This window comes from Trichechus manatus, unplaced genomic scaffold (assembly GCF_000243295.1).
Source record: "Trichechus manatus latirostris isolate Lorelei unplaced genomic scaffold, TriManLat1.0 scaffold00022, whole genome shotgun sequence".
Taxonomy (NCBI): Eukaryota; Metazoa; Chordata; class Mammalia; order Sirenia; family Trichechidae; genus Trichechus; species Trichechus manatus.
The window spans coordinates 7096438-7123212 of NW_004443958.1; the positions used below are offsets into that span (position 1 = coordinate 7096438).

The 26775-nt window shown below is 38.9% G+C and overlaps 1 pseudogene; it reads left to right on the plus strand.

Annotated features, from left to right (window-relative positions):
• Positions 1-22386, plus strand: part of LOC101356453 (transcription factor A, mitochondrial pseudogene) — a 52548-nt pseudogene extending 30162 nt beyond the window's left edge.
• The last annotated feature ends 4389 nt before the right edge of the window (positions 22387-26775 follow it).

A 26775-nucleotide genomic window follows, 5' to 3' on the forward strand; every position in this document is an offset into this window, starting at 1 on the left:
GATGAGCTTAAGTGTTTAATTTTTAGAAAATCCTAGTTATCTAGCTTATTTTCTGGTGTTTGTGTATTGTTAGTTATGGTTTGTATCCCTGTTTATGCCATGTAATAGGGCCTCTAGCATTGACCCTATTTTTTATTCTATGATCCTTATAGTTTTCGGTTTTACATTTAGCTCTTTGATCCATTTGCATTAGTTTTTGTGTATGGTGTGAGGTATGGGTCCTGTTTCATTTTTTTGCAAATGGACATCCAGTTTTGTCAGTACCATTTGTTAAAAAGACTGTCTTTTCCCCATTTAATGGATTTTGGGCCTCCATAGGTTTTTTAATTGTTGATTTTTTTCAGAAGTAGATCACCAGGCCTTTCTTCTGAGGCACCTCTGGGTGGATTTGAACCCCCAGTTTTTGGTTAGTAGCCTAGTGTGTTAACCATTTGTACCACCCAGGAACTCTCGCTATATTGACTGTGGACTCTAGTTTTCCACTGCACTATACTTAGTGCCGAAAACCAGTTCTGAAGTTTGGAATACCTTCACCTTTGCAGGATTGCTCACAGATGAAGAATAACAGTAAATATGGTCTCAGGGCCAGCAGCAGCAGTTGCACAGGGGAGCTTTGCAGAAACTCGGAATCTCGGGTACCACCTCCTATGTACTAACTCAGAATCTGCTTTTTAACAAGATCTTTTGGTGGTTTTTATCTATCTTAGTGTTTTAGAAGTACTGCCCTAGAAGTTATGACCCACAGTATCTCACAAGATTTTTATGTTTTTTGTTTTTTTAGTGGCTACAACAGGATTGTACCATTTCAAATAGACTTCTCTGCATTCTTGGTAGTGAAAAATATTTTGATAGTTATGATTTCTGTCAGGAATATGGCAGAAGATCAAAGATGAGTGCTTTGAAATCATCCACTAATACATTCTGCCAGATTGTTTGTGTGTTATCAGTGCTGAGGAAATTGGGCCTCAACAGGGAAGTTTTGCACTAGAGGCACTAACATTCACAGTCTCTCCTATAGGAGGGGAAGCAGAGGGGCCTGGACATAGGTATTATGTATTCTGATAGCGAGGCAGCAGTCTTTCACGAGCTGCCCCAGAGCAAAGTGGGAAGAGTTTTGTGTTAATTTTTTAATGTCTTTTTAATTAAAAGTGTCAAGCCGTAGTCCCAGAGTTTCACTGAGAGAAATGAATTATTCTCTGTTATCATCTTTGAAGTGAAAGCCAATTCAAGGAGCCATTTATTTTTCTTAGTCTTCGTTTCTGGTTTCCTTGTTTCTTGTATATTTCAAGTTTAAACCCAGTTATTATTTTTTTAACTTTCAGATTTGCATCTGAAGTCATATTGGGACAAAGAATGAATCTCCTCTTATGTCAGTTAACCATGGCCCAATAATGCTGCATAATGATACAACACGTCCATGCCATTCAACAATATGCATTTATTTCTCACACAGCTGTGGACCAGCAGCGGGTTGGCTCATCTAGACAGGGCTTGGTTAGGGCAACTTCCTGCAGTGGCTCTGATCCACTTGTCTCTCATCCTCATCGTAGTACTTGAAGGCTGAGCATGCTCTTCTCATCACAGTAACAGAAGTTCAAGAGAACAAACAGAAACATACAAGGTCAATGGCAACTGGTACGACCTAGACTCAGAACTGACACACTGTAACCTTACTCTGTTGACCAAAGCAAGGCCCATGGCAAAACCAAAGTTAGGGGGCAAAGAAATTTATTCTACTTCTTTTATGGAACTACAAAGTCACATAGCAAAGGATGTGAATAGAGGGAGAGGTAATGAATTGGGGCCATTAATATAAATCCATACAATCGACCACACTGCCTATTTTGGTTTTTTGTGTTTTCTGTAATTCAAAGATTTCTAGCCCCATGTTTCTGATAACAGTAGACATTCTGATGTATGTAACATAAGGGGTTGCAACTTTTTTCAAAAAATCCGAAAAGGGGTCTACTTTACACTTTGATCTCAGATTTATCCCAGATCTTTCATCATGCTCACAGATAATATGGCATTATAGAAGACCCCATTATGCTAATTACAAAATCATTTCAATTGACCAGTATTATGGATTTTTCCCTTGCCTGATGATATAGCCTTTCAGAGGAAGGCAGGTCAGGTTGGGGAGAATTGCTGAATGTAAATAGTGCTGAATAATTCAAACACCAGTCATTAATCTATTGAGAAATGAGTTGGTGATAGGGAACCCAAGAAATTCTCCCATGGATTAATAGTATCAAAATTCTGCTTCTCAATGACTCTTTCAGATTAGAAAAAAAGGAAGGAAAGATCTTCGGTCTTCCTGTCATTTCCCAAAACTCTGGATAACATTTTCTTCATATGATACTTCAAGCAGAAAATTAAACAAGGTTGTTTAAGCAGGATGATTGTTTTAGGAGCTATAATCTGAGTGTTCCTTGCACTGATATCTCCTTCCCTGCACCCACTGTCTAAAATTTCACCCTCAGAGAGTCATCTGTTGGGCTAAGGTTTTATTGATTTTTAAGACATTTACTGTTTATCAACTTTCTGTGCCCCAGCTCAATCGGTTATCAAAACATCAACCCCTGAAGAATGCCAATCTTTTATATAATCCTGCATTTTAGTTACCTTTGTCTTAACCTCCTCATCACAGACTGGATTAAGATCTTGCCTTTCAAACCCAAACATCTCATTAAAAGTCATGGCCAAACAAAAGAGCAATTTTTCCTTAGGCAGAAAATATTTCCTAGAAGACCCAATGTCTGTAATTGTTTTCCTGTTTATTTTTCGTTCTGTTTTAATGTTAAGTTTTCCTTCCTGTCACACATAACTTGACTTCACCTTTATTTGGGGGAGTCAAGGCTATCATCCAGAATAATGAATTTGGGGCTGACAAGAGAAGACAATAAAAAGTTCTTGTTTGTGGATGTAGCTAAATATATTTAAGAAAAGGGACCTCGAATATTCCATTTATTTGTTCCTCTTCTGTACGTTAATACTCCTCCATGATCACAAAGTTCAGCTCAAGCATAACTTCTTTCTTGAAACATTCCTTGTCATCCTCACATTGGGAAACTGACCACTGCTTCTTTACTGGGTCCACTGTAGTAGCCACAGGACTTGAAGCACTTACTGATGAAGATCATCAAAGACCACAGCCTTCGGTACTGATTACATCTCAACATAAAGAAAACAAAAATCCTCACAACTAGACCAATAAGCAACATCATGATAAATGGAGAGAAGATTGAAGTTGTGAAGATTTCATTTTACTTAGATCCACAATCAACACCCATGCAAGCAGCAGTCAGGAAATCCAGAGATGTGTTGCATTGGGCAAATCTGCTGCAAAAGACCTCTTTCAGGTGTTTAAAAGCAAAGGTATCATTTTGAGGACTAAGGTGCACCTGACCCAAGCCATGGTATTTTCAGTCACCTCATATGCATGCGAAAGCTGGACAAGGAATGAAGAAGACTGAAGAAGAATTGGTGCATTTGAATTATGGTGAATTATACTGAATATACCATAGACTACCAGAAGAATGAATAAATCTGTCTTGGAAGAAGTACAGCCAGAATGTTCCTTGGAAGCGAGGATGGTGAGAATTCGTCTCACTTACCTTGGACATGTTATCATGAGGGATCATTCCCTGGAGAAGGACATCATGCTTGGTTAAGCAGAGGGTCAGTGAAGAAGAGGAAGACCCTCAACGAGATGGATTGATACAGTGGCTGCAATAATGGGCTGAAACATAGCACCAGTTGTGAGGATGGTGCAGAACCGGGTAGTGTTTTGTTCTGTTGTACATAGGATCACTATGAGTCAGAACGGAGTTGACTGCACCTAACAACAACAGCAACATTTATTGAGCACTTACCATGTGCCAGATATTGTGATAAACCTCTTCCAAGTTAGCTCATTGAATTCTCATAGTATCCTATGAGCAGATACCATTACAGTAATCTACATGCTGTAATTAAAAGAAATGAGACATGAAACAGGTAACACAAAGTCACATACGAGGATGGTGGGTATTATGATGTCATGGATTGAATTATGTCCCCCCAGAAATGTGTCTATCAATTTGGCTGGGCTGTGATTCCCGGTATTGTGTGATTTTCCCATGTGTGGTAAATCCTGCCTCTATGATGTTAACGAGGGAGGATGGGAGGCATTTGTGTTAGTGAGGCAGGACTCAATTTACAAGACTGGATTGTGTCCTTAGGCAGTCTCTTGAGATATAAAAGAAAGCAGCGCCGGGAGCAGAGTGAGTCCTTTGGACCAGGGTCCTTGCGCAGAGAAGCTCCTAGTCCAGGGGAACACCAAAGAGAAGGAGGCCGACAGAGAGAGAAAGACTTCCCCTGGAGCTGACACCCTGAATTTGGACTTTCAGCCTACTTTGACTGTGAGGAAATAAACTTCTCTTCGTTAAACCATCCACTTGTGGTATTTCTGTTATAGCAGCACTGATGACTAAGACATACGGGTATGATAATAGTTGTACCTGCTTCACAGGATCGTTGTGAGAATTAAATGAATTAACACAGGTAAAGTGTTTACAATAGTGCCAGACATACAATAAATCATTACTGCTATTATTATTCTGCCATAGTATCTGCATCACTTTATTGCATTGATTTTAGAAATTGTCTTTTATTGGTATATATATATACACATATATATACACCCCAAAAAAACCCAAAGCCATTTCCGTCGAGTCGATTCTGACTTGTAGTGATCCTGTAGGACAGAGTAGAACTGCCCCAAAAGGTTTCCAAGGAGTGGCTGGTAGATTCGAACTGCTGACCTTTTGGTTAGCAGCCAAATGCTTAACTACTGCACCACCATAGCCCCATGTGTATCTTATCTATCTATGTATATATGCAGACACACACATATATATATACATACATACATATACACATACACAGGTGTATATATATTAGTACGTAGAAGTTTTTTGAGAATCTAGAAAAATCCATGACAAATAATATATGCAAAGTAAATACTTGATAATAGAATAATTTTATTGAGCATTCATTATTTGCTAGAACCAATGCAAGGCATTGAGTATGATTATCTAACACCTGCCCTGGAGGAGGCCATAGTCTATGAGAAGAGACACACTTCTACACAAGTCATACAATACAATATGAAAATGAGTAGAGGAACATAAAGAGTAGTGCGGGCACCTAGAAGCAAGAAAGACACTCAAAGGATCAACAGCTTCGGTTTCGACAGCAGGGATATTGTTTAGGCAATTAAGGAAATGAGTTAGAGCCCACCAAAAGCCAAACTCGTTGCTGTCGAGTTGATTCCGATTCATAGCAACCCTATAGGACAGAGCAGAACTGCCCCATAGGGTTTCCAAGGTGTAGCTGGTGGATTTGAACTGCCAACCTTTCAATAAGCAGCTGGGCGCTTAACCACTATGCCACCAGGGCTCCTTTGAGTCACAGCAGTGGTTCTCAAATTTAGCATTAATCAGAATCACCTGGAAGGATAGTTAAAACAGATTTCTGAGCCTCATGCCCAGAGTTTCTAGTTCAGTAGGTCTGGATAAGCCTAAGAATTTGTTTTTCTAACAAGTTCCCAGCTCATGCTGCTGGTCCAACAATGTTAAGAAGTGAGTTTAGTAGACAGGATAGTCTAGGCTGTCCTGAGTTAACCATGAAATCTCAGGACTTAAAAAAAAGAGTTTATTTTCACTTACGCACATGTCCTATGCAGGTACTTGGGGGCTCTGCAGTACATAGTCACTCTGGGAGTGTAGTGGATGCTGTGGTGTGCCGCCCACACTCATTCCCTCAGCTGCTGGGACTTGCTCCCAGCTGAAGAGAGCTGCTTTGCTCAAAGACACACTCACTCCTTAGGGGCAGCCAGCATCCAGTGACTGGACAGCGTGGTGTGTAAAGACCTGGTCCCTTTGCCAGAGGGTGGGACAACCGTGAAAGGCCATCCCAGATCTAGAGCTTGATTGGCTTGAGCTTAATTCAGCCTGGGTCCCTGTGGGTCCCTGCCTTAGACCAGGCTCTCCAGGAAGCAGACTCTGATATTTTATGTTCAGGAAGTTTACTGGGGAGTGCACTCAGGAACAATAGCTAGAGGTAGTAAAGAAAGTAGGATTGGGCAGAGGGTATGATGCATTGAGAGTCTGGAGCTGAGACGGGTGGCTGTACCTAGCAGGGCTCTTTAGCTCAGAAGCAGTGGCATGGCCAAGGCAGTGAAAGCCCATCACCACCATGCAAGAATACAGCACAATGGGTAGTTCTGCTTTGGCTGGTTGAATCTTCGGGAAACCACGTTGGCATTCTCCTTGGATTCACACATCCTTTTCACTGATCAGACACCTTGTAGTGGTCTCACATTAATCAGAGCATCACTGTCATCTGGGGAAGTGTTTAAAAGTGTACAATTCCTGGCTCTGCCCAGTGAATCAATCTCAATTTCCCGTAATCATCAGACTTGAGGATTTTGCTTCATTCTAGGCAAAATATTGTTCAGATGACCACTAAGAAACAACTGGGGAGTGTGAAGTGATCAGTAAAACACTTCAGATGAAGACATGGAAGATACACAGCCTAGAAAAGAGATACAACTTGAGGGAACCTAATCATAACCCTAAATATTAAGAGGCTGTCGTGGGAGAGAGGATATCAACTCACTCTGATCACTTTGAGAATAATCCTAAACTAAATATATACTCTACAAGGGGTTAGGGTTAGTGTCTGTTGCACTCACCACTGTTATCTCCAGAGCCTGGCATAGTACCTGCCAAAAAGTAGGTGCTTAAGAAATATTTGATTGACTAAAAGAGACTGAATCAATGTTAAAAGGAGTCGGATTTTAAGTCAATGAAATGATGGTCTAAACACTAAGGACTCTTTCTTTAACAACAGCATTGGCTGCCTTACAAGCCAAGTCAAGACCTCATATCGGAGATGATTTTCTCTCAGCAGGGGATGTTGCAAGTACAAACTCCTGCTGTGGGTAAAGAGTTGGGCTTCTAAGGCTTCTTTCAATATAAGATTCCACAGAATGAAAAGTGATTATTCCTTGTAGAAGAGCTACCAGAAGGCATGGTGTCTACTATACACGGAAAGTTTTGAGTTTTCAACTTTGACTGAATTCCCACAGAGATTCCAAAAACACCTTGAAGGAAAACACATTTACTTTGTCATTCAACTTAAAACATAAATTATTAATATTAAAATTGTTTCCCTGCACTTACAGATGGGCTCTTGGTGAAGACCATGGGATCCCGAGAACCTGTGGACACAGGAGTGGCAAAGGGTTGTAGATTTAAGACTGTCTCCCATTCTCACCAACCAAGCTAGTGTTAAGGAGTTAAATCCTTTCTCCTGTTGTTGAGGATAATTGGGTAAGGGCAGAAATTATGCTGCAAGCTCTGTGGGCTAAGAGAGTGTGGTTTATAAATTCAGAGACCATAGTTTGCTTTGAAGATTTGAAGAAAGCTAGTATCAGCTATATGAAGAAAATGCATGCTTATATGGCATTATCTCTCTTCCCTCATATCTTATATCTGGACCTGTGGAATGGTTAGTGGGATCATGTTTGTGAGAAATGCTTTGATTTGCTTTGGGAAAATTATGCAAATACATAACGTAATAATCTGATTTATACTACTTAGAGAAAGTTAACTGAAAAGGAAAATTAAATGATTGTGGGCCTAAGTAGATGATTTATGAGTAAGGCCTTCGAAATGTGAAAGTTCTAACAACAAAAAAAAATTTCTATAAAGGTTGAGATGGGAGAAAAATGAGGTAGGTTGGTACAAAGGTGCCTAGGTAAGATTAACAGGCTGAAAAAGGAATGAAAACAATTTTGTCCCTTATGACAGCCATCAAGACATTCAGATTAATGGTTTACTGCATACTTTTCTAAAGAACCTTTTTACCCTCCAGTCCTAGATGGCCTGAAAACAAAATATGGCAACATGCAAAATATTTTGGGGTAAGGAGTGTGGGAGATGGTGGTGGAATATAATGATTAATGCTTTGGGGACTTGTGGAAACGAGGTCATTTACTGTTAAGGTTAATGGCAAATACAGTTTCTATGATTCTGTTGCCCAGACTTAGAATATACTAAAACTTGCATTAAGAGTTATAATGCCTCCTTTGGACTACAGAAGATTTATAGACATACATGTTAGCAATTTATAACCTTACACGGAGGAGATAAAACATTGCCATAATACAAACTATACTGAGTGTCGGGCAATTCAACACCAGTGTTCAGAGAAGGTATAAGCTGTGTAATTCTCTTCAGGGAGATAGTGAAGCAACACTGGACAGAAAATCTTGGGCAGGGTCATGACACAGCAAGTAGTTTGAAGTAGACGTACAAGATGCCCAGCATTTCAATAGTATTTCTGCCCTAGGTGTGATTTGATGCCAAAAATGTGCATGGAAATATGACTACAGAAAAAAAGTAAGTGTTGAATATGGAAGTGGTAGGTTGTCCTTGTGGCAAGGTGAAAAGGTTGGCCATAAAAGAAGTAAAACAAATGGTTGCGATCAGCTGCTAAACTAAAGGTTGGGAGTTCAAACTCACCCAGTTGCTCTGCAGAAGACAGGCCTGACGATCTGCTTCCATAAAGATTACAACCAAGAAAATTCTATGGAGCAGTGTTACTCTGTAACACATGGGGTCACCATGAGTTGGACACTGACTAGATGGCAGCTGACAACAACCACCTTAGCTCTTTTTGGTCAAGACCTGAGATAAAATTTATCTCAATGCAGCAGCTATCTATTGAGAAGCAACCTTGTACAGAGCATGATTCTAGGAACTGGGAAGAGAAAAGATGAGTATATAGTGAATATCTTTCACTATACTGGGTGTTCACAGTATAGCGTAAAAGACAATCTGCATTTAAAATGATCCTTGAATAAAAGGCAGAATAGAACAGTGGTAAAAGGAAATATGGGAGAATGGGGTAAGAAATTCACATGAAATGAGATAATTTGGGATTAGTTTTTAATACTCTTAGCTGGTGAGGAATAGAAAGCAAAAAGGGATTTATGATGAAGATTTGCTCAAATTAATTTGCAAAATAAGTAGCGTGGAGGTGGTTTACCAATTACTATGAGAGAAATACCTCTTTTCTAACTTGTTTTTTGGTTTTGTTTCAGCACAAGTATAGGAATGCACAAGTTTATATGAATATATGCAATATTTGTCATGTTAGAGTAGTGAGTGGCTTTAAGAATGCTATTGTATGAATCACACACACATAAATATACATAGACTTTAGGGTCAAAAAGGCCTGGGTTTGAGCCCCAGATCTGCTACTTACTAGCTATGTGACTTTGGACATTTAAACTTCACTTTCTTATCTGTCAAGTGAAGGAAATCCTGAGAAGTGTGTATGTGAAATACTTGGGCGTAGTGCTTGTCTTAGTCATCTAGTGTTGTAACAGAAATACCGCAAATGAACGGCTTTAACAAAGAGAAGTTTATTCTCTCACAGTTTAGGAGGCTGTAAGTCTGAATTCAGGGTGCCAGCTCCAGGGGAAGGCTTTCTCTCTGTCAGCTCTGGAAGAAGGTCCTTGTCATCAATCTTCCCCCAGTCTAGGAGCTTCTCTGCACAGGAACCCCAGGTCCAAAGGATGCACTCTGCTCTAGGCACTGCTTTTTTGGTGGTATGAAGTTCCCCATGTCTCTCTGCTCAAGTCTCCCTTTTGTATCTCAAAAGAGATTGGCTTAAGACACAATCCAGTTTTGTAGATTGAATCCTGCCTCATTAACGTAACTGCCACTAATCCCATCTCCTCAACATCATAAAGGTAGGATTTATAACACATAGAAAAATCACATCAGATGACCATGATGAACAAACAGTACTGGGAATCATGGCCTAGCCAAATTGATACACGTATTTTGGGGGGAAACAATTCAATCCATGACAGTGCTCAATAAAACATTGTGTAAAAGGTATTGGGTAAGATTTGGTGCAATGAAACTAGGAGTAGAGTGTCAGCAATGGTAGGCTGTTAAATGTTTGAAAACTAGCTCTTTGGGTACAAGAGCTCTGATTTGTAGTATTTGTCAGTTTCTGTGGTGTAAGTACTCTCCATTGATTTCAAGCTTCCAGCATGATTCCACTGAATGTATAGTTAAGAAGCAGTGTGCAAATCTGGCTCTCACAAGCTCATGTGAACCAGTTCCAGCAAACCACTGGGTGTCAGTGTCCGAACGTAATGGCATTTAAAACTAAATAAGCCTGACTTGGGAAAATAAACTGTTGACAGTTGTGATTGTCTTGTGTGGCTCATTTGTGTTAGAACACACTCTGCAGGGACTGCCATCTCTATGGGAGAAAAGTTAACCCAGGAACAGAAAATAAGTTAGGCCAGCTACCATGTGAAGAAAGAACTTCCCTTCTCTCTGACATAATGATTGGGTAGACTTAGCACTAAACTGGTTAGATGCCTGGAGCATTCCAGATGGTATGGGTAAGCTGGTTCTTGTAATATGGAGGCTGGGCACTAGGTAGGGGATTGTGGTCTCTGAGACTGGTTTGTGCCCTGGGACTTTTAAGAGTAGACATTTGCTAGAAGTAGTTTTAAGTTATCCTGTTACACTTCTGCTTTCCACTGTAGTAAATTCTAGTGTGAAGTTATAGTTGATTGTCAGTTGTGAAATGGGGAGTTAGGGAGGCTAGGGACCCCTTTCCATAGCTGGCATAGCCCTGGATGCTGGAAATTTCCAAACCAAATACAACAATTTCTGTATCCATTTGATCTCATGTTCAAAATATAAGGATCTCCCCTTCTGAATATCAGGTGCTGTTAACCTAGGTCCGTGACTTTCATTTGCTTCTCAAAGGGACCCATATCCCCAAAATGCTAAGAACCATTTATCTATAAAGTATATATCTTTGTGTGGGTTTTCTTTTTACTAATTTTTTTATGTAATTATCACGTTGTACTTTTTACTGTGAATGATCTCAAATTCTCTTTGGCAAAGTGTTATAAATGATGGATAAAAGTGAACAAACAGTGCTGAATGATGATTATTTAATTGATTTAAAAGTATATGCTAACTTAAAACAAACAAACCCGCATTGGTGGGTTATGTCAAAGAAGCACAAGGGCCAACTGAAAGAGCTCCCGATGGCCAAAACTGGAACAATTTGAGCAACAAAAGAAATAAAGTAGGTTTGGATTATAACCCAAAGTATAAAATAAATCTTCATGGGTTCATAGTGATATAAATAAATTATTGAATAAATTAATAAATGATGGAAAAGAGGCAAGTTCCAGATAATTTATGTAGATATCTTTCCCTCAAGGAGGGGGAACATAACTCCCACTCTTTAATTGTGGGCTGTTCATAGTGACTTCCAATGAGTACAGCATGAAAAATAGCAGGGAAAGAAAGAGTAACTTTACAGTAGAGAAATCTGTCAAATACTGCCTCAGCCATGTGATCAAGGTCAACATCAACAGTCATAAATCACGATGATAGTATGTAATCTTGAGATGATATGATGAAAATGGCACTTTACCTCTGTGATCTTTCTCCCAAAAACCCATAACCCTAGTCTAATCATGAGAAAAACATCAATTTCCAATATGGAAAAATATTACAGAATACATGATCAGTGCTCCTCAAAACTGTCAAGGTCATCAAAAATAAGGAAAGGCTGAGAAATTGTGACAGCCAGGAGGAGCCTAAGGAGACACAACAACTAAATGCCATGTGGTATCCTGGATGGGATCTTAAAACAGAAAAAGGATATTAGGTTAAAAACTAAAATCTGGGTAAACTGTAGACTTTAATTAATAATCATGTATCAGTATTGGTTCATGAATTGTAATAAATTTACCATACTAATGTAAGATGCTAACATTAGGGGAAATTGAGTATGGCTTATATGTGAAATGTCTGTATTCTCAATGTTTCTGTAAATCTAAAACTTATAAAAAGATAAAAGTATATGTCCAAGAGATTGCATGCTAACATTTAGGAAACAAATTAGTTATATTTACGTATGTGAATGTATAATTACAGAAAAACCAACATAAGATTACATGGGCCAAGCTCTTAACAGTGATTTATGATATCAATGAGTTCTTAAAATACAAAAAAAAAAAAAAAAAAATTCATTCTGAGTTCATTTCAGCTTGATTCCCCAGGAATTTAGCCAGCCTGTTAAGACCATAAGACTTAGAGACACAAATATTCCCATGCTAACTGCTAATGTCATCCTTGGTATTCAGACCTGAGTGTATGCATTGAGGCCTGAGCAGTGGCCGCCAGTTAATTAACATGCTTACACTGAGGTGCAGCCATAAACCCACCCAATTACCCACAGTCTAAACTCTAGTTATGTAGGAAGCATGTCTGTATTGTCCAGTGATGCAACTTTACCACGCATTTCCGTGTGGGCCACATCAAGGATGTTCATTAATATTGGTCAAATGAAGGAATGAACCAGACTAAAGGAGGAGAAGGTGACTCTGTAATTCATGATTAATTGTAGCTTTTGAGAGACCTGAGTGCCAGTTTAACAGTCACCTTCGTCTCTAATCAAGGCTTTTTTTTTTTTCTTTCAGTTTTCTTCAGTAGTATGATAAAGGAAAAAGGGGGAAAAAGCAGGACCGAAAAAAATAAATATATATTTACCTCCATTCTAACACAAAATAGTATTCCTCTTGCATGTCTCCTAGACTAAAAGTCATCTTTGAGGAAGGCCAAGTTAATTTAACTTTAATTTGGTCAAAGACTGCCTAATGAAAACATATACTGTACACGTGGTTCTTTAACCAGCGGTCGAGCAGTTGGTGAGAAACTTGTTGATTCATTTTTATTTCACACAGGTGTTTGATATTTTTCAAAGGGAATCTCAATAAGAGATGCAGATAAGATACAAGGAAACTAATATCTTGCTGACTGAAGTATGGTCTTTAATTAAACGTTGAAACTGAAGTTCAGTCTATTTCTGCAATGTTCTTCCTGAGAACTATTATTTCTCATAACTCCCACTTGATTTGATATTTACAAGGGAAAAGATTATCCATGTTTATCGTGTTTATCTTCTTAATTAACTGTATGAAATTGTATTTTCCACTCATAATCTGAGTGCTTAATTTTAGGATCTAATTTAGATTTTTCTAAATATTTTTATAAGTCTACTTTTTGATTTATCAACTTTAGACAGTATCTATTGATTCTTGAATATGAAAGATGAGAATGTGAGTTTATGTAGTACTTGGGTTTTAATTGTAGATAAGTACAGCATGAAATATCAGTAGTTAAATAATAAATCTTTCTTACAGATTTATTGCTGTTTGTCTGGCTATAGAAGACATACATACTAAACACTCTGGCTGCCCTGCCCAGCTCCCCCTTTCCACGTCATTACACCCATTCTCCAGCTGTTGTAAGTGCTAGTTGCTAATGGCTCATGCCTTGCCCAGAAGCTTATCCTCACCCCAACACCCAGTGACTTACTGATACTTGTCTGCCCGCCCTTGACGAGAGCAGTCTTGGCAGGAGCAGCTCCGACTCCTTTTCCTTGTACAGTGAAATAAAGGTGGCTTTCTTGTTCTTCCACCTTGGTCTCGTTTATTGGCCAATATGAGTCATGCTGAGTGAGCAAATACCTGGAGTTTCCACCTGGTAACATACAGGGAAAATATTAATTGTAAGAACCTCGGATTTGGGCAGCTGTAGCTGAGCACCATTGTTGCATTGAAGAGAGAAAATTAACAAACTCAAACTGGTTTTATCACCAATTTAAAGTAAAGTGTGAGAGCCTGAGGGCTTCCTTGACATCCTTTAAGGAGATCCTCACCACCTGTAGTCAGAGGGCAGACTGAGCTAAAGACTATAGTCAGCAATTAATGTAAGGGCAGGGGAAAACATCAGAGAAGATTGAATTCTAAGCCCCCTTTGGGATGAGACTGAAGCCAAGCTTCCTTGCTTGGCTTCTTCCTCTTCCCTGCTTCTCATTTCCTTACAAGTTCTTTCTGAGAGCTCTCCCCCAATAAAGCATTTGCAGAAGAATCCTTGCCTTAAGCTCTGCTTCTGGGAAATTCAAAATCAGCTAACCTGCTCACTGCAAAATATTTAAGATGGAGAAAAATATTTTTAAATCATCCATGATCGTACTTTATAATGCTTTATAATCCTACTTTATAATGCTTACCAGTGATGTACCAGTATGTACCCTTCCAGATATATCTTATTGACACATTTATATAAGGGAAGGTACCTCCACTTCTACTTTTACACATACTAACCTCATTGTACCATAAACTGAGAGAAAACCCCAGGCAGAATGAAATAAGCACCATTAACTGTGTCTGATCCTCTCCACTTTGGTTGAACATGGTTCTGTCTTCTTGGCTCTGTACAGGGGCAGATTATCCAAAAAGCAAGGTAAGCACAGTGCTTACCTTGCTTACCAGATCATCTGTAGTGAACAATTTTACATGGGTTTCACCACATCTTTGATTGTTCACTACAGGTTACTAAGTAAGCACAAGTTAAGCCCATGCTTACCTTGCTTATTGGGTGATCTTCCCCTGATTGTGGCCCTACATGGCACAGACAGCTAACTTAAAGTTGGCAATTTGAACCCACCCAGTGATAAGTAGAAGAAAAGACCTGATGATCTGCTTCTGTTAAGACTGCAGTCAAGAAGACCCTAGGGAGCAGTTCTACTTGTAGCACATGGGGTTTCCATTAGCAGAGTCAACTTGGCAACTAACAACAACAATAACATCAGCCTTCTAATGCCTAGAAACAGGGTTCTCTCTTTTCAACATCTGAAACTGTATTTGGCACACCCATTCAGTGCCCCTCTCCTGTCTCAGTCAGCTCCTAACCTTCACTTCATTTGCTGAGCCCAGATGACTTGCTTACTCTCAAGTCAAAGTCCAGGTCACCTTACTTGGATCAGGTTAACAGTTCTACCCACCGTCAGGTTTTCTCTGAATGACTAGCACTTAGGTGCTCCAAAAGAGTTAATTTCTGACATCTTACTACCATTGGTTCGGGATATGAAAGTTATGGTTGCTCATGAAGTAAGCAATTCTGCCCATGTCTGGGGGTATCACTAGTAGCCACCTGTGACATATGTTTTGCATATTTGACTCTGTGGCTGCATCTGAATATCAGAATATTTTCAATATGGAAAGATGCCTTTTGCTCTCCCCTCCTCCCTTTGCTGTATTAAAAACTAAAAAAAAAAAACAAACCAAACCTGTTGTCATCAAGTTGATTCCGACTCACAGCAACCCTATAGGACAGATTAGAACTGCCCCATCGGGTTTCCAGGGAGCACCTGGTGGACTGAAACTGCCAACCTTTTGGTTAGCAGCCGAATTCTTAACCACTGTGCCACCAGGGTTTCCTTGCTATATTAGAAGGATGGAAAAAAACATTATTCCCTTTCACCTTCAGGGAAAGTTTAAACTTTAAGCTCTTCCTGCCCGCAAAGGAAAAAGGAACCCACATTTTTCAATTGCTAATGATCCCAGCTTTCGGTTTAATGGGCCATAAAGTTCTAATGTGCAGAACAAAACAAAAAATCAGAGGAGAATGAGTGGGGCAAGAAGAGGAGAGAAGAAATGTCCCTTGTGAAACTTGAAAAGAGAAAAAGGCCTTTTCCCCAGATTAAAAAAGTTCAAAGGATTGTGGGAAAGTAGAGAAGGAGCCAGGTTAACTGAGAGACCTTGCCATGAAGTTTCATGTCACCCAGGAGCCCCTAAAATTAACAGAGGCTTGTACACTGAAGCGGGAGGGGTGCACCTATGCTTTGCTAAGGGAGATGGGGCTAAACTAATCCCTGGGCTGGGACGGTTTGTGACACACAATTTGGCAGTTCACGTTTGTTAGTTCTTCTGGTAAACAGTAGTCTTTTGTGATCGGGGTAGGTGGAGGCCCAGTCTTCTATACCCCACTTCTTTGCTATCAGGCGATATATTAATAATAAAAGCCAAACATCCAGACATTTATTAGGAACAAAGCACAATGACGATCACCTTACATCAAGGAAATTTACTCCAGGTAGACAAACAATATCTTGATGATAAAATAAGTCAATCTTCTTGTCAAGTCTGGAGACAGAGTCCTTTGTGAAGTAGGGGACATGGGGCCTAATGCGTCCCCAGATCTTGAGTGCTTCTCTTAACATCTTGTTTATTCTGGGGTGTTGGGCTCATATAAACTTTCTGGCGAATCATGTATCTTGAGCATTACCATCTCACCAATGAAAACTTATTTTTAAGATTCCGTAGAATTTTAGAAATCATCTGGTAGAGATTTTGATAAGGTCAATCATATCAGTCATCTAGTAGAGATTTTGCTAAGATCAATCATCTTATCATCAATCATCTAGTAGAGATTTTGATAATATTACTTGAATGCTTGAATAGTTATTTCTGAAAGTTGGATTCCTTACTAGGGAACTTAACAGTCTTTTCTGATTGTTGATACGTATACACTGAAGTTACCTTATAAGCAGGTGCAAGACTTTTTATAATGTAGTGTTTGTAAGTAACTTACTTCTCTGACAATATAACTCATGCCTCATATATTGCTAATTCGTATAAAATACCACAGTGCCAATCTGGCCAGTCTGGGAGTCATATGATCAAATCGATACTATTACCAGAATGTTGATAACTCCAAATTCCTACCTACTAATGAAGATATATACTAAATCCAACCATCTGCTCACCGTCTCCCCTGCTATGTTATTAACATCCCTTGCCCAGGCTACTCCAAGCCTCCCCACTTGAAATCTTGGTTTGTTTTTTGACCTTCCTAGTCGCAAGGATTGGTAAGTTTATGAGAGGAACTTGCCATGAGTATCTCAACCCCTGTCTTTCCTAATTCTCATGGAAGACAGTCTGCCTTCAAAGAGTATGTGTTGATTTGCTCCCCTGTGCCTGTCATTATATTGGGGCAGCATCCACCTTAGGGGGACTGTGATTGTCTAGGGCTGTCTGTGCCAGAGTGAGTAAGAGGAAGCCCATTGTTACTGCATTTCTTTCCCAGTTATCTATGCTTTGTGACAAACTACCCCAACACTTAGTGGCATAAAACAAGAACCATTATATTAACCTCAATATTTTGTGGATCAGAAATTTGGGCAGCACACAGCAAAAATGGCCTTATATCTACTCTATGATGACTGAGCCTTAATCAGATTCACTTAAAAGCTGGAGATACACTGGGGTGACTTGCAGGGAGCCATGTATCTGGGGCCTTGACTCTGTCCATCAGCTGAATTCTTCAGTTTTTCTCCACATCACATCTGCAAGGGCCAGAACTTTCAGGATGGTTTTTTCAAGGACATATCTTTTTTAAGGGCTGGGATGGCTGCAGCACCTAGGACTAGCTGAGCATCTCTCCCTCTCCACATGGCCACTCCAAGGCTAGCTTGGGCTTACTCATATTATGGTGGTCTCAGAGTAGTTGGACATCTTACCTGGTGGCTGGCTTTCCCCAGAGCAAGCATTCCAGGCCACCAAGGTGGAAGCTGCAAGGTTTTTTTTGACCTAGACTCAAAAAAGACACAGCCTCTCTCCTGCTATCTTGTGTTGGTTACAAGTGAGAAATAGGACAAACCAAGATTTCATAAGGGGGGGAGGTGGGGCTACACGAGGATGTTAGTACCAAGAGGTGGTCAAAGGGGGGATCTTTTTTACAAACTAGCTATCACAACACTTAATGCATGTTCTGAAATCAGTAATTAAGGCACTACTCTCATCTCCATCTGCTCTTCTCTTTTTTGTTTAATTTTTCATTTGATTCAAAACTGAGGCCAGGAAAAGTTAGGTGTTTTGTATTGACCCCCTCATACATCACTAACAGCTGTCACTGCCCTTGGAATATGGCTTGTATCAGAAATACTCGAATTATAGACAAAATCCAAAAATGCTCTGCTTGCAGTGAGTAAGAGGATGTAAATAGATGCTTGGGGGTTGGGTGTTGCCTAGCACCATATGTTAGACACAGATTAACATCACACCTTAGTCAGAGAATAGATTCTGAAGACAGAGAAGAATGCTAAGAAGATGGTGGCTAAAGCATCCTCCTGCTCCTACACTTCTAAATTCAACTTCAGTCCTTCATTCTCGTGAATCTGATAGCTGTTGGGACTAGAAGGCAGCCAGGGCCTGGAGAAGGCAACTGAGACTGCTCTTGCAGGAATTTCACACACATGAACATTATGAGAGCCTGGGGACCAACACAGAAGAGGCCTGGGGTGAAGATCTGAACCAGCCATAGGGTGGGGAGAGGTTGGCCCAGACTCTGGATCCCTGGTGAGGGTTGATGTTGGTCTGTCATTTATCTGCAGCTGAGAAAAACACTGAGCAAGTTTGCTCAGTCCTTCTCACCACTGAGACTAGAAAGCTTGAAGAGACCAAGGAGCAGAGAGATTTCCTCATGATCTGACAGAAGCCTGAAAACCTGCTTGGCTACATCTACATTCCTACAGCAGCAGAGTCTATCATACCATTTAAGCTTGTCCAGCACCTGGTCCCAAATGAGCAGACAAAAAGAAATAACACACCCAAGGGGTCCCACTGCCCAGAGGGGGAAAGAACAGGCAGAACAAGAAGTAAACCTGCCAACATGAGAGCTGCTGGACGATGTGGACAGCAATTAGAACAATAACAAATAAGAGCAGATAAGGAGATTCAATTACAGTACAGAAATGACTCTGGGAACAAAATAACATTATTGTTGAACTAAAATATCAGTGGATGAATTGAAACAATGGTCCTTACGTCCAAATAAGAGGCCAGGAAAGTAAATTAGAAGAAATTCAGAGACTACCTCGTCAAACTGCAAAGAGAGAGAAACACTGGGGAAAAAATGAAACTTACAGGAAATTTTACATGCAAATAATAAGAGTTCCAGAAGTAAAAATAGGAATATCTGGCATAAAGGCAATAATCAAACAAATAATAGAAGAAAAATTTCCTAAACTGAAGAAAGATCTCAATGGGCTGACTGAAGCAGTCCTTGAGTTTCAGGGGGAACTGGGGGGAGGAGAGGCACATTGAGGCAAATCCCAATAAAGTTCTTTGACTGCAAGGACAGAGGAAACATAACTTCCAGCTAGGAAGAAGAAATTATTTTTAAGTTTTCTTCAAAGATTAAGGTTGGCATTGGACTTCTTATCTGCAGAACAAAGAGCTAACCCACCACAGAACTACTTAAAGAAAACTACTTAGAAAAAAAGAAGTGCAACCATGGACCCCATGAGCAGCCAAAATGGCATTTCACTAGCTTAATGAAAGAAAAGTATTTCTAGATGTGCATGGATTCCAAGTATATACCATCTAAGTACTCTATAGGAAGGAAATTCTGGAGAATGGACCATAACTAACAACACACAAATTTGAAGAGATATAAGAGTGGGTTATATGAGGGGTGGCTTAGGTGAAGTGTCATCTGGGAGTGGGGATAGGAAGAATGGGGAAATGCAAGTAATCATAAGTTTCATCCTAAGAAGTGCATGGGAGATGGGGGAAAGCGGGAGAGGTATAGAGCATCTTGGTGAGGATTTTTTTGAACTAAAATTAATAGAGAAATAATGGGCTTGATTTTAGCTGCCAGGAAGGGGAAGGGAGCCATTAGTAGACTATCAAAGTACAGTATTAATAAGTAGTTCTTAATTATGAAATTAATTAATTAGTTAGTAAGTAGTTCTACTTACAAATAAGGTACTAATATCAAAGAAAAAGGAAAAATGTCAAAATACTGAATGAAGATGGAAAAAGTAAAAAGCAAGTATATCATTATACATGTTGTGTTAGTTAGCTACAGTTGCATAACAAATTAAGCAAAAACTTCATGACTTAAACAACAAACATACTATCTCACAGTTTCTGTGGTCAGGAATTTGGGAGCAGCTTAGTTGGATGATTCTTGTTCAGAGTCTTTCAGGAGGCCAGGATATTGGCAGGAGCTACAGTCATCTGAGGGCTTGAATGGGGCTAGAGGATTCACTTTTAGGATGGTTGGTTCACATGGCTTCTGGCAAGAGGCCTCAGTTCTTCACCTGACATCTTCAGAGTACACTCCTAAGTCTATAATCCCATTTGAGCCTGTGTTCCTTGCCTGATTTGATCGGAAGTCTAGCTTCTCCTACCATCAGAATATTTGTTTCATTTGTGCAGGGTTAAACCTTTGAGTCAAGGTACTCTTTGGAGTTTTTTAAAGTTGAGGAGATGCTGGTACTTCACTGAGTTTAAAAAGACTGGATATTTGACTGTTTTGGTTCCTGCTTGCTAATAAATGTATGCATGGTTATTTTCATTGTAATATACAATCTGGTATCAAGAGTGTGGAGAAGTAGACATTTAATTCCTCCCAACCTCTTATTATCGGAAATTATTTTTAAAATATACAATAATAATGGTCAAATAACTTAGTAAATTTGAAACATTTATCCTCAAAAACACAAAGTAATTACAGATATCATTTTAAATGGTCAAATATTAAAATCATTTCAATTAAAATGAAACAGTCATCAAAGATTTTGGTAAACAAATTATAAAAATATTTCTCTTTACTAGTGACAGTCTTGTATACCTGGAAAATCAAGAAGATTCTAGTACATTAATAAGAATTAATAGGAGTATTAGGTAAGGTGACTGGATACAAGATAAACACAAAAAGCAATCGATTTTCTCTATAATAATGGGAACAAGAACTAAAACTAGTAAAATATCCCATTCATAATGGTGGCAAAAAGAAAAATACTTGAAAATGAGTTTAACAAAGAAAGCATCAGGACTTAATAGGAAAACTATGACTTCTTATCAAAACACTTACATAGATAGAAAATAAAGATATATTCCTAGATTATAATAGGTAAAAATATCAATTATCCCAAAATAATATGAAATTTTAATTTAATTCCAATTATAATTGTAAGAAAAGTTTTTTTTGTATTTCATAAAAGATCTTGTGAAATAATAATTAACAAAATAGCCAGGAAAAGTATGAAAAAGAAGTATGATAAGTATATTGCCTTGACAGGTATTAAAAAATGCTCTAAAGCTTTGACATATGAATAGAAAAATAGATCATTGCAACAGAATAGAGAATCTTAAAATAAATTCCAATGCTTATGACTTTTGAATATATGACAAAGTTGGCATTTATTTTATTGGGGAAAAGATGGTTTGTTTAATGAATGATTATGACACAGCTGACATTTAATTCATCTGGAAGAAAATAAAGTGGGAGACCCATCTCATACCATATACAAAAATAAATTACAACTGCTTAAAGACTTAAAGATAGTAGATGAAAAAAAGAAGTAAGAATCTTAGAAGAAAGTATAGGAGGTTACATTACTACCTAGCTGTGGGAGAGAACTTTTTTAAAAAAATCTTTTTTTACAGTACTTTAGATGAAGGTTTACAGAACAAATAGTTTCTCATTAAACAGTCAGTACACATATTGTCTTATGACATTGGTTAATAACCCCACGACATGTCAACACTCTCCCTTCTCAACCTTGGAGGACCTGTTTTTTTTGGTGAAAATATACATAGCCAAAGATACACCATTTCAAAAATTTCTACATGTACAATTTAGCGACATTGAATTATTTATTGAGTAATCTGCCCGTAGTGGGGCATGCTGAGTGCCCTGGCAAGTCGGAGTAGAGCTGTGCGCAGGCTGGGAAGCTGACTGCACTTTCCTGTTCAGTGTTGTGTACCGAGATGGTTTTCATCCATTTTGGGTAGTTACCCAAAGAAGTCTCTGAGTTCACACCTTCGCTTTTCTGCAGAACAGCTACCCATATTTAAAGCTTAGAACCCAGAAGAGAAAAATTCAGAACTATTTTTTAAAATTGCCCAGCTGTGGAGGGAACTTTCTGACTTAGGAGGAAAAAGAAAACATGAAGATGCTTACAGGGCGGACTGGCAGGCATACAATGAAGGGATAAACAGAATTCAAGAACAGCTAACTCCAAGTCAGATCGTATCTATGAAAAAGGAAATCATGCAAAAACATTTGAAAAAGAAAACATTAATAAAAAAGAGAGTTAACAATGCTTGAAAGACCAAAAAGACCTTGCTCAGCTTATAACATTTTTATATCTGAAAGTTTCCAAGAAGATAAGGATGCTTCATCACAGGCAAAGATGAAGACTGTAAATGAAAACTGGAATAATCTGTCCAGTTCTCAAAAGCAAGTATATGTTCAACTTGCTAAAGATGATAAAATTCATTATGATAATGAAATGAAATCATGGGAAACACAAATGATTGAAGTTGGAAGAAATGATCTTAGGCTTTGCAAAATGAAGCAACGAACAAAAGATGGCACTGAGGAATGTCAAAATGTAAGGCTGAGTGATGTTCATCATGGATAGGCTGAAGAAACCAATTAGGTCTCAATACTTGAAGCTATTGTAAAATTAGAAAGGACAAAGTTGGCAAACATTTTATATTCAATTCCTTTTTCTTTATGTTCATAGACTTCTGCCAGTTTAACACATCTTGTATTTGGTATCTTGCTTTGGAAAACCTAAACAGATACAAGTTCATGCTAAATTTATTTTATTTTATTTTTATTATTGTACTTTAGGTGAAGGTATACAGAACAAACTAGCTTCTCATTAAACAATTAGTACACATACTGTTTTGTGATATTGGTTACCAACCCCATGACCTGTCAACACTCTCCCTTCTCGACCTTGGGTTCCCTATTACCAGCTTTCCAGTCCCCTCCTGCCTGCTAGTCCTTGCCCCTGGGCTGATGTGCCCTTTAGTCTCGTGTTGTTTTATGAGCCTGTCTAATCTTTGGCTGAAGGGTGAACCTCAGGAGTGATTTTATTACTGAGCTAAAAGGATACCTGGAGGCCATACTCTTGGGGTTTCTCCAGTCTCTGTCAAGTCAGTAAGTCTGGTCTTTTTTTTGTGAGTTAGAATTTTGTTCTACGTTTACTCCAGCTCTGTCCAGGATCCTCTATTGTGATCCCTGTCAGAGCAGTTGGTAGTGGGTAGCCAGGCACCATCTAGTTTTACTGGACTCAGTCTGGTGGAGGCTGTGGTAGTTGTGGTCCATTAGTCCTTTGGACTAGTCTTTCCCTTGTGTCTTTAGTTTTCTTCATTCTCCCTTGCTTTCGACAGGGTGATACCAGTGGAGTATCTTAGATGGCCACTCACAAGCTTTTAAGACCCTAGACCATGCTAAATTTATTTTGTGTTTAGGAACTATTGAGGAACAAAACAATCCATGCAAATGCAGCAGTGAATCGTTTTACCTTCATCAGGTAAGTCAGACTTCAAACTTTTTTTATACTGGATGATGACTATGGATAGATTCTTCTTGTTTCCTTATAACATGAAAGCAGAGGTTTACTTCTGAAAATTGTCCCAAATTATAGAAGCCACAGTGTTCTATGATGTAATTGTGTGTTTTTTTTTTTTTTAAACTCATCTAGGTAAATTCTAATTTCTAGGTGAAATAATTCATGTTGTGTTCAGAGTTGATGACTGTATCTGAAAGTGATCTCTGGTTTCAGTTGCAACTTTTATAAAAGGAACTTGGAAATTTATAACTGTTTCCTCATTGTCTTTTCTTTTTCCTAAAGTAAAAACTAAAAAATTATGTACCAAATCTACGCATATTATTTTATATGCCTAAATTAAAATGATGCATAAAATAAAAATTTTAAACTTTGTTAAGTCTTAAAAAGCCCTTATGTTATGCATGAAGTGTATTGTACATGGTTTTTGGCATACAAACCTATAAGGTAATTTCTGAACATTAAAGTTTGCATACTAAACCTCCTAAGCTAGACTCAAGGAAGGAACAAAGGAAAGTCTCTTTATAAGTGTCTGGGCATGTAACCACTCTACTCTAACATAACCAACAAAACCCTGGGGTTAATGAATGTAGAATTCTAAAGTGTTCTACTTGCCTGTAGAATTTTCTCTAATTCAGGTGTAATATTAAGTTTCTAAAATCATAATGCATTAGTTTATTGTGAGGCTATAAAGAAGTTGTTATGCTACATTTTTACTATAGGGTTTAAGGTTACTCCAAAAGTTATATGATTTTGGCAATTGTATTTATTAAAAACCAGCTGCAACCTAGCCAACAATCTAATTAAACTTGCCTACGTGGCAGGTTGTTGAATTAAAATTCCCATTTCACAGAAAGGAAACCAATTCACATGTTTTGAGTAACTTACCCAATGACACATAGGAAATTAGGAACATCTGAATAAGGGAATTTGAATCCATACCTGTCTGAAACCTAAGCTGAGCCTGTCTACTTCACCTGGCACCAGCCTTCAGTGGGAAAAATGACAGAAGCTTGCAAGGCAACTGACAAATCCAGCATCCAGCAGTTCAAAGAGGGAAGACAGAGGGTTTACCTTTGTGTTTCTGAAGTTCATGTAGCTTGGGGGTGGGGTGTGCATGTAAGAGAAGTATATTCAGGAGGTAAGAGGAAACTGACTCGGCCCAGGGAAATCTAATTGGTTTGAGGGTGAGAATTGTGGGTGACTTAAAAACTGCAGTGGGCTCCAACTAGTAATTTGCACTTCACCGTACCTTTATTCCTTGTCCATAGGGAGGAAAAAGGCCTTGAAGAACAGGAGTAGGAGGGAGAAGAAAGGAAGCACAGGTGGGAGGTTAAGCCAAGGCTTGGTTTCCTTCCTGGCCCCAACCACGTTCTCCCACTCTTCCTGTCTGCTCTCAGCTGCTCGCCGGGCGGAGGCTGCTAAGGAGAGCTGTGTGTCAAGGAGATTCTATAGGAGATAGAGGCTTTTGTGGAGCACAAGCTAGTTCTTAGGAAGTCTGTGGATGGGATTTCCTGCAAAGCAGTTTTCACCCTCTTGCCATCCCACTGAGTTGTAGGGGCACCTGCAGGACCTTCTGAAGGTTGAATGAATGAATGACAATATGACAGTCATCCTCTTTTATTTGGGTTGCAGGATGTGGCTGTTCCACATATGTTGATACTAAAAACTGAACTTTTTGTGGGGGGGCTTTGTTACATTAGAATAAATCATTTGGCCATTCTGGGGATAATCTGGTATTTCTCCTGATGTACTAGCAATTGTGGTTTTGAATAAAAGCCCTCTCACCCTGAAGAAAAGGCTAACGCACCCCTTGCTAATTGTTTGGCCTCTTAATGTGAGATAAATGCTCTTCCTGGAATCAGTCATTTAGGGCTAAGGTATAGGGAAAGTCCATAGCTAAGGAGATAGGTACTATTATTATCCCCACTTTACAAATAGAAAAATGAGGCTTAGAAACATTAAGAACCTTGTCTACAGTCACATGTGAGTAAGAGAGTAGCAGATTCCAGATTCAAGCCTAGGTCTGTCAGACTCTAAAGCTGATTCTTTTACCCACTGTGTTAACTCAACATATGATACTTCTGTATGTCGAAATTATAAATAATATGAGTACCACTGGTCCAAGCCCCACTGCCGCCAAATAATAATAGAAAATCTAATTGTCTCATTTGGCTGTAGGAAGGAGTAGTTTTATTTACACATCTTCTCCAAGTGCCTAAAGCACCATGGGTGTTTTTAAATGTTTATTTTGGTTATCTAGCACTATTTGCATAGGGAAGTGAATCAATCTGAAATCCAACATTCTTCCTCTGCTTTGTTTGGCCAAAGAGCAGTGGTTTTTGGGTCTTTGGGCAAGTGTAATGAATATTTTTTAAAGCAAATATTGTCCTAGAGCTACCTGAATCTATTACGTGTTGTAAGATTTCACATTGCTTTTCTCCTGTTTTTCCGCTTCCCTGAGAGTTTGGCCCTCCTGTTTTCCTTTGTTACTCAGAAGTCTGTGTGTCTTCTTTACTTTTCTCATCTTAAAAGACATCATAATATAAAGAGGTTGGGTACCATGTGAGTTGGGGGCAATAGGTAATTATTTTTAAAAGATGCAGCTTTCAGGATCATTATGTATACAACAGTGAAATGACCCCAATACAATGTATACACAGAGCAACATGTCTTTTCCTTTTTATTTTCTATAACCAGGAGACATAGCTTTGGCTAAACAGTAGAGAAATTCTTGGTCATGGAGGGAGATTTGAGATGAAGGGATTTTTAATTTTTGCAAGGGTTGTTGGTAGAGGTACAGAAAGTAGAAGGCTGATGCCTCAGTGGGTGTGTTTCTCCAGCAATGGATGCAGCCCTAGATGTTCTCCATAAACCAGTTTGCTGTCTAATAGACTCTGAGTCATGGTGACCCCATGAGTTTTCAGTGTTTGGTTTTGGAAATAGCTCTGCACACATGGGGCTGTAGTGAGTTGGAATTGATTTGATGACAACTCTTTTTCTTTTCTTTTTAATTAAATTGTCTAACACATGTTAAAATAAGCCCAATTCCCATATGTCCTATGTGTTCTTAACATTTCTGGCCAGAATGCCTGACTTCCTTTGCCTTTCTAATTCTGAATCCTTGATCTTTTAGGATGCTCTGAAGTGAGTCCATAACCTACAGACTCTCTAGTATAGCTTTCTTTTCTATCAAAGTCTTCATCATGCGGGAGTGGGGAGGAGAATGAGAGGATTTTCCTACAAGGAAAATGGGATTAAATGTCATCAGGATCAGGTAAAAATACTTATTAGGCAGGATCAGGGGCTGATTTTCCCCCCTTTGTACACGTAACAATTTTAATTTACAAAGTTATCAAAGTTCTTTGCAAAACAAAAAACATAGGTCAAGTGCATAAAGTAAAAATAATAATGTTTTTAAGTCACTCTGACAGAGACAAAGCTATATAT